The sequence below is a fragment of the Nothobranchius furzeri genome, unplaced genomic scaffold (genome assembly GCF_043380555.1).
Source record: "Nothobranchius furzeri strain GRZ-AD unplaced genomic scaffold, NfurGRZ-RIMD1 Scf040, whole genome shotgun sequence".
NCBI classification, from domain to species: Eukaryota; Metazoa; Chordata; class Actinopteri; order Cyprinodontiformes; family Nothobranchiidae; genus Nothobranchius; species Nothobranchius furzeri.
In genome coordinates this window covers 82,501-90,000 of record NW_027223057.1, presented here as the reverse complement: position 1 = coordinate 90,000, position 7,500 = coordinate 82,501, and positions in this window count along the sequence as shown.

Below are 7,500 nucleotides of genomic sequence, written 5' to 3'. Positions count from 1 at the left end.
TGGTTGTGCATCCAGGGCGGGCAGGGAGAGGTGAGACGTGGGCCTGGGCTGGTCGTCAGCGGTTCACCACAGGCAGCTGGTGGCGGTGTGGCTGAGCAGAAGCCTCCAGCAGGTGATGGCGGGGTGGGGGAGCAGCAGCCAGCCTCAAGCAGCCAGCCTCCAGCTGCTGATGGTGGGGTGGAGGAACAGAAGCCTCCAGCTGGTGATGTCAGGGTGGAGGAGCAGCAGCCAGCCTCCAACGGCTGATGGTGGGGTGGAGGAGCTGCAGCCAGCCTCCAGCAGCTGATGGCGGGGTGCAGGAGCAGCAGCCAGCCTCCAGCTGGTGATGGCGGGGTGAAGGAGCTGCAGCCAGCCACCAGCAGCTGATGGCGGGGTGCAGGAGCAGCAGCCAGCCACCAGCAGCTGATGGCGGGGTGGAGGAGCTGCAGCCAGCGTCCAGCAGCTGATGGTTGGGTGGTGGAGGAGCAGCAGCCAGCCTCCAGCAGCTGCTGGCGGGGTGCAGGAGCAGCAGCCAGCCTCCAGCAGCTGGTGGCGGGGTGGAGGAGCAAAAGCCAGCCTCCAGCAGCTGATGGCGGGGTGCAGGAGCAGAAGCCAGCCTCCAGCTGGTGATGGCGGGGTGAAGGAGCTGCAGCCAGCCTCCAGCAGCCAGCCTCCAGCTGGTGATGGCGGGGCGGAGGAGCAGGCAGCCTCCATCAGCTGATGGCGGGGTGTAGGAGCAGCAGCCAGCCTCCAGCTGGTGATGGCGGGGAGGAGGAGCAGCAGCAGCCAGCCTCCAGCAGCCAGCCAGCCTCCAGCAGCTGATGGCGGTGTGTGGGAGCAGCAGCCAGCCTCCAGCGGCCAGCCAGCCTCCAGCAGCTGATGGCGGGGTGGAGGAGCTGCAGCCAGCGTCCATCAGCTGATGGCGGGGTGGAAGAGCAGCAGGCAGCCTCCAGCTGGTGATGGCGGGGTGGAGGAGCTGCAGCCAGCGTCCAGCAGCTGATGGCGGGGTGCAGGAGCAGCAGCCAGCCTCCAGCAGCTGATGGCGGGGTGGAGGAGCTGCAGCCAGCCTCCAGCAGCCAGCCTCCAGCTAGTGATGGCGGGGTGGAGAAGCAGGCAGCCTCCGTCAGCTGATGGCGGGGTGGAGGAGCAGAAGCCAGCCTCCAGCAGCTGATGGCGGGGTGCAGGAGCTGCAGCCAGCGTCCAGCAGCTGATGGTGGGGTGGAGGAGCTGCAGCCAGCCTCCAGCAGCCAGCCTCCAGCTAGTGATGGCGGGGTGGAGAAGCAGGCAGCCTCCGTCAGCTGATGGCGGGGTGGAGGAGCAGAAGCCAGCCTCCAGCAGCTGATGGCGGGGTGCAGGAGCTGCAGCCAGCGTCCAGCAGCTGATGGTGGGGTGGAGGAGCTGCAGCCAGCGTCCAGCAGCTGATGGTGGGGTGGAGGAGCTGCAGCCAGCCTCCAGCAGCCAGCCTCCAGCAGCTGATGGCGGGGTGCAGGAGCAGCAGCCAGCCTCCAGCAGCTGATGGCGGGGTGCAGGAGCAGCAGGCAGCCTCCAGCAGCTGATGGCGGGGTGGAGGAGCAGAAGCCAGCCTCCAGCAGCTGATGGCGGGGTGCAGGAGCTGCAGCCAGCGTCCAGCAGCTGATGGTGGGGTGGAGGAGCTGCAGCCAGCGTCCAGCAGCTGATGGTTGGGTGGAGGAGCAGCAGCCAGCCTCCAGCAGCCAGCCTCCAGCTAGTGATGGCGGGGTGGAGAAGCAGGCAGCCTCCATCAGCTGATGGCGGGGTGGAGGAGCAGAAGCCAGCCTCCAGCTGGTGATGGCGGGGTGCAGGAGCTGCAGGCAGCCTCCAGCAGCTGATGGCGGGGTGCAGGAGCTGCAGGCAGCCTCCAGCAGCTGATGGCGGGGTGGAGGAGCTGCAGCCAGCGTCCAGCAGCTGATGGTGGGGTGGAGGAGCTGCAGCCAGCGTCCAGCAGCTGATGGTTGGGTGGAGGAGCAGCAGCCAGCCTCCAGCAGCTGATGGCGGGGTGCAGGAGCAGCAGCCAGCCTCCAGCAGCTGATGGCGGGGTGGAGGAGCTGCAGCCAGCCTCCAGCAGCCAGCCTCCAGCTAGTGATGGCGGGGTGGAGAAGCAGGCAGCCTCCATCAGCTGATGGCGGGGTGGAGGAGCAGAAGCCAGCCTCCAGCTGGTGATGGCGGGGTGCAGGAGCTGCAGGCAGCCTCCAGCAGCTGATGGCGGGGTGGAGGAGCTGCAGCCAGCCTCCAGCAGCCAGCCTCCAGCTAGTGATGGCGGGGTGGAGAAGCAGGCAGCCTCCATCAGCTGATGGCGGGGTGGAGGAGCAGAAGCCAGCCTCCAGCAGCTGATGGCGGGGTGCAGGAGGTGCAGGCAGCCTCCAGCAGCTGATGGCGGGGTGCAGGAGCAGCAGGCAGCCTCCAGCAGCTGATGGCGGGGTGCAGGAGCTGCAACCAGCCTCCAGCTGGTGATGGCGGGGTGGAGGAGCTGCAGCCAGCCTCCAGCAGCCAGCCCCCAGCAGCTGATGGCGGGGTGGAGGAGCAGAAGCCAGCCTCCAGCAGCTGATGGTGGGGTGCAGGAGCTGCAGCCAGCCTCCAGCAGCCAGCCTCCAGCTGGTGATGGCGGGGTGGAGGAGCAGCAGCAGACAGCCTCCAGCAGCCAGCCAGCCTCCAGGAGCTGATGGCGGTGTGTGGGAGCAGCAGCCAGCCTCCAGCGTTCAGCCAGCATCCATCAGCTGATGGCGGTGTGAAGGAGCTGCAGCCAGCCTCCAGCAGGTCATGGTGGGGTGGAGGAGCAGCAGCCAGCCTCCAGCAGCTGATGGCGGGTTGCAGGAGCTGCAGCCAGCCTCCAGCAAATGATGGCGGGGTGCAGGAGCTGCAGGCAGCCTCCAGCAGCTGATGGCGGGGTGCAGGAGCAGCAGGCAGCCTCCAGCTGCTGATGACGGGGTGCAGGAGCTGCAACCAGCCTCCAGCTGGTGATGGTGGGGTGGAGGAGCTGCAGCCAGCCTCGAACAGCTGATGGCAGGGTGCAGGAGCAGCAGCCAGCCTCCAGCAGCTGATGGCGGGGCGCAGGAGCTGCAGGCAGCCTCCAGCAGCTGATGGCGGGGTGCAGGAGCAGCAGCCAGCCTCCAGCTGGTGATGGCGGGGTGAAGGAGCTGCAGCCAGCCACCAGCAGCTGATGGCGGGGTGCAGGAGCTGCAGGCAGCCTCCAGCAGCTGATGGCGGGGTGCAGGAGCTGCAGGCAGCCTCCAGCAGCTGATGGCGGGGTGGAGGAGCTGCAGCCAGCGTCCAGCAGCTGATGGTGGGGTGGAGGAGCTGCAGCCAGCGTCCAGCAGCTGATGGTTGGGTGGAGGAGCAGCAGCCAGCCTCCAGCAGCTGATGGCGGGGTGCAGGAGCAGCAGCCAGCCTCCAGCAGCTGATGGCGGGGTGGAGGAGCTGCAGCCAGCCTCCAGCAGCCAGCCTCCAGCTAGTGATGGCGGGGTGGAGAAGCAGGCAGCCTCCATCAGCTGATGGCGGGGTGGAGGAGCAGAAGCCAGCCTCCAGCTGGTGATGGCGGGGTGCAGGAGCTGCAGGCAGCCTCCAGCAGCTGATGGCGGGGTGGAGGAGCTGCAGCCAGCCTCCAGCAGCCAGCCTCCAGCTAGTGATGGCGGGGTGGAGAAGCAGGCAGCCTCCATCAGCTGATGGCGGGGTGGAGGAGCAGAAGCCAGCCTCCAGCAGCTGATGGCGGGGTGCAGGAGGTGCAGGCAGCCTCCAGCAGCTGATGGCGGGGTGCAGGAGCAGCAGGCAGCCTCCAGCAGCTGATGGCGGGGTGCAGGAGCTGCAACCAGCCTCCAGCTGGTGATGGCGGGGTGGAGGAGCTGCAGCCAGCCTCCAGCAGCCAGCCCCCAGCAGCTGATGGCGGGGTGGAGGAGCAGAAGCCAGCCTCCAGCAGCTGATGGTGGGGTGCAGGAGCTGCAGCCAGCCTCCAGCAGCCAGCCTCCAGCTGGTGATGGCGGGGTGGAGGAGCAGCAGCAGACAGCCTCCAGCAGCCAGCCAGCCTCCAGGAGCTGATGGCGGTGTGTGGGAGCAGCAGCCAGCCTCCAGCGTTCAGCCAGCATCCATCAGCTGATGGCGGTGTGAAGGAGCTGCAGCCAGCCTCCAGCAGGTCATGGTGGGGTGGAGGAGCAGCAGCCAGCCTCCAGCAGCTGATGGCGGGTTGCAGGAGCTGCAGCCAGCCTCCAGCAAATGATGGCGGGGTGCAGGAGCTGCAGGCAGCCTCCAGCAGCTGATGGCGGGGTGCAGGAGCAGCAGGCAGCCTCCAGCTGCTGATGACGGGGTGCAGGAGCTGCAACCAGCCTCCAGCTGGTGATGGTGGGGTGGAGGAGCTGCAGCCAGCCTCGAACAGCTGATGGCAGGGTGCAGGAGCAGCAGCCAGCCTCCAGCAGCTGATGGCGGGGCGCAGGAGCTGCAGGCAGCCTCCAGCAGCTGATGGCGGGGTGCAGGAGCAGCAGCCAGCCTCCAGCTGGTGATGGCGGGGTGAAGGAGCTGCAGCCAGCCACCAGCAGCTGATGGCGGGGTGAAGGAGCTGCAGCCAGCCACCAGCAGCTGATGGCGGGGTGGAGGAGCTGCAGCCAGCGTCCAGCAGCTGATGGTTGGGTGGTGGAGGAGCAGCAGCCAGCCTCCAGCAGCTGATGGCGGGGTGCAGGAGCAGCAGCCAGCGTCCAGCAGCTGATGGTTGGGTGGAGGAGCAGCAGCCAGCCTCCAGCAGCTGGAGGCTGCCTGCTGCTCCTGCACCCCGCCATCAGCTGCTGGAGGCTGCCTGCAGCTCCTGCACCCCGCCATCATTTGCTGGAGGCTGGCTGCAGCTCCTGCAACCCGCCATCAGCTGCTGGAGGCTGGCTGCTGCTCCTCCACCCCACCATGACCTGCTGGAGGCTGGCTGCAGCTCCTTCACACCGCCATCAGCTGATGGATGCTGGCTGAACGCTGGAGGCTGGCTGCTGCTCCCACACACCGCCATCAGCTCCTGGAGGCTGGCTGGCTGCTGGAGGCTGTCTGCTGCTGCTCCTCCACCCCGCCATCACCAGCTGGAGGCTGGCTGCTGGAGGCTGGCTGCAGCTCCTGCACCCCACCATCAGCTGCTGGAGGCTGGCTTCTGCTCCTCCACCCCGCCATCAGCTGCTGGGGGCTGGCTGCTGGAGGCTGGCTGCAGCTCCTCCACCCCGCCATCACCAGCTGGAGGCTGGTTGCAGCTCCTGCACCCCGCCATCAGCTGCTGGAGGCTGCCTGCTGCTCCTGCACCCCGCCATCAGCTGCTGGAGGCTGCCTGCACCTCCTGCACCCCGCCATCAGCTGCTGGAGGCTGGCTTCTGCTCCTCCACCCCGCCATCAGCTGATGGAGGCTGCCTGCTTCTCCACCCCGCCATCACTAGCTGGAGGCTGGCTGCTGGAGGCTGGCTGCAGCTCCTCCACCCCGCCATCAGCTGCTGGAGGCTGCCTGCAGCTCCTGCACCCCGCCATCACCAGCTGGAGGCTGGCTTCTGCTCCTCCACCCCGCCATCAGCTGATGGAGGCTGCCTGCTTCTCCACCCCGCCATCACTAGCTGGAGGCTGGCTGCTGGAGGCTGGCTGCAGCTCCTCCACCCCGCCATCAGCTGCTGGAGGCTGGCTGCTGCTCCTGCACCCCGCCATCAGCTGCTGGAGGCTGGCTGCTGCTCCTCCACCCAACCATCAGCTGCTGGACGCTGGCTGCAGCTCCTCCACCCCACCATCAGCTGCTGGACGCTGGCTGCAGCTCCTCCACCCCGCCATCAGCTGCTGGAGGCTGCCTGCAGCTCCTGCACCCCGCCATCAGCTGCTGGAGGCTGCCTGCAGCTCCTGCACCCCGCCATCAGCTGCTGGTGGCTGGCTGCAGCTCCTTCACCCCGCCATCACCAGCTGGAGGCTGGCTGCTGCTCCTGCACCCCGCCATCAGCTGCTGGAGGCTGCCTGCAGCTCCTGCGCCCCGCCATCAGCTGCTGGAGGCTGGCTGCTGCTCCTGCACCCTGCCATCAGCTGTTCGAGGCTGGCTGCAGCTCCTCCACCCCACCATCACCAGCTGGAGGCTGGTTGCAGCTCCTGCACCCCGTCATCAGCAGCTGGAGGCTGCCTGCTGCTCCTGCACCCCGCCATCAGCTGCTGGAGGCTGCCTGCAGCTCCTGCACCCCGCCATCATTTGCTGGAGGCTGGCTGCAGCTCCTGCAACCCGCCATCAGCTGCTGGAGGCTGGCTGCTGCTCCTCCACCCCACCATGACCTGCTGGAGGCTGGCTGCAGCTCCTTCACACCGCCATCAGCTGATGGATGCTGGCTGAACGCTGGAGGCTGGCTGCTGCTCCCACACACCGCCATCAGCTCCTGGAGGCTGGCTGGCTGCTGGAGGCTGTCTGCTGCTGCTCCTCCACCCCGCCATCACCAGCTGGAGGCTGGCTGCTGGAGGCTGGCTGCAGCTCCTGCACCCCACCATCAGCTGCTGGAGGCTGGCTTCTGCTCCTCCACCCCGCCATCAGCTGCTGGGGGCTGGCTGCTGGAGGCTGGCTGCAGCTCCTCCACCCCGCCATCACCAGCTGGAGGCTGGTTGCAGCTCCTGCACCCCGCCATCAGCTGCTGGAGGCTGCCTGCTGCTCCTGCACCCCGCCATCAGCTGCTGGAGGCTGCCTGCACCTCCTGCACCCCGCCATCAGCTGCTGGAGGCTGGCTTCTGCTCCTCCACCCCGCCATCAGCTGATGGAGGCTGCCTGCTTCTCCACCCCGCCATCACTAGCTGGAGGCTGGCTGCTGGAGGCTGGCTGCAGCTCCTCCACCCCGCCATCAGCTGCTGGAGGCTGCCTGCAGCTCCTGCACCCCGCCATCACCAGCTGGAGGCTGGCTTCTGCTCCTCCACCCCGCCATCAGCTGATGGAGGCTGCCTGCTTCTCCACCCCGCCATCACTAGCTGGAGGCTGGCTGCTGGAGGCTGGCTGCAGCTCCTCCACCCCGCCATCAGCTGCTGGAGGCTGGCTGCTGCTCCTGCACCCCGCCATCAGCTGCTGGAGGCTGGCTGCTGCTCCTCCACCCAACCATCAGCTGCTGGACGCTGGCTGCAGCTCCTCCACCCCACCATCAGCTGCTGGACGCTGGCTGCAGCTCCTCCACCCCGCCATCAGCTGCTGGAGGCTGCCTGCAGCTCCTGCACCCCGCCATCAGCTGCTGGAGGCTGCCTGCAGCTCCTGCACCCCGCCATCACCAGCTGGAGGCTGGCTTCTGCTCCTCCACCCCGCCATCAGCTGATGGAGGCTGCCTGCTTCTCCACCCCGCCATCACTAGCTGGAGGCTGGCTGCTGGAGGCTGGCTGCTGCTCCTCCACCCAACCATCAGCTGCTGGACGCTGGCTGCAGCTCCTCCACCCCACCATCAGCTGCTGGACGCTGGCTGCAGCTCCTGCACCCCGCCATCAGCTGCTGGAGGCTGGCTTCTGCTCCTCCACCCCGCCATCAGCTGCTGGAGGCTGCCTGCTGCTCCTGCACCC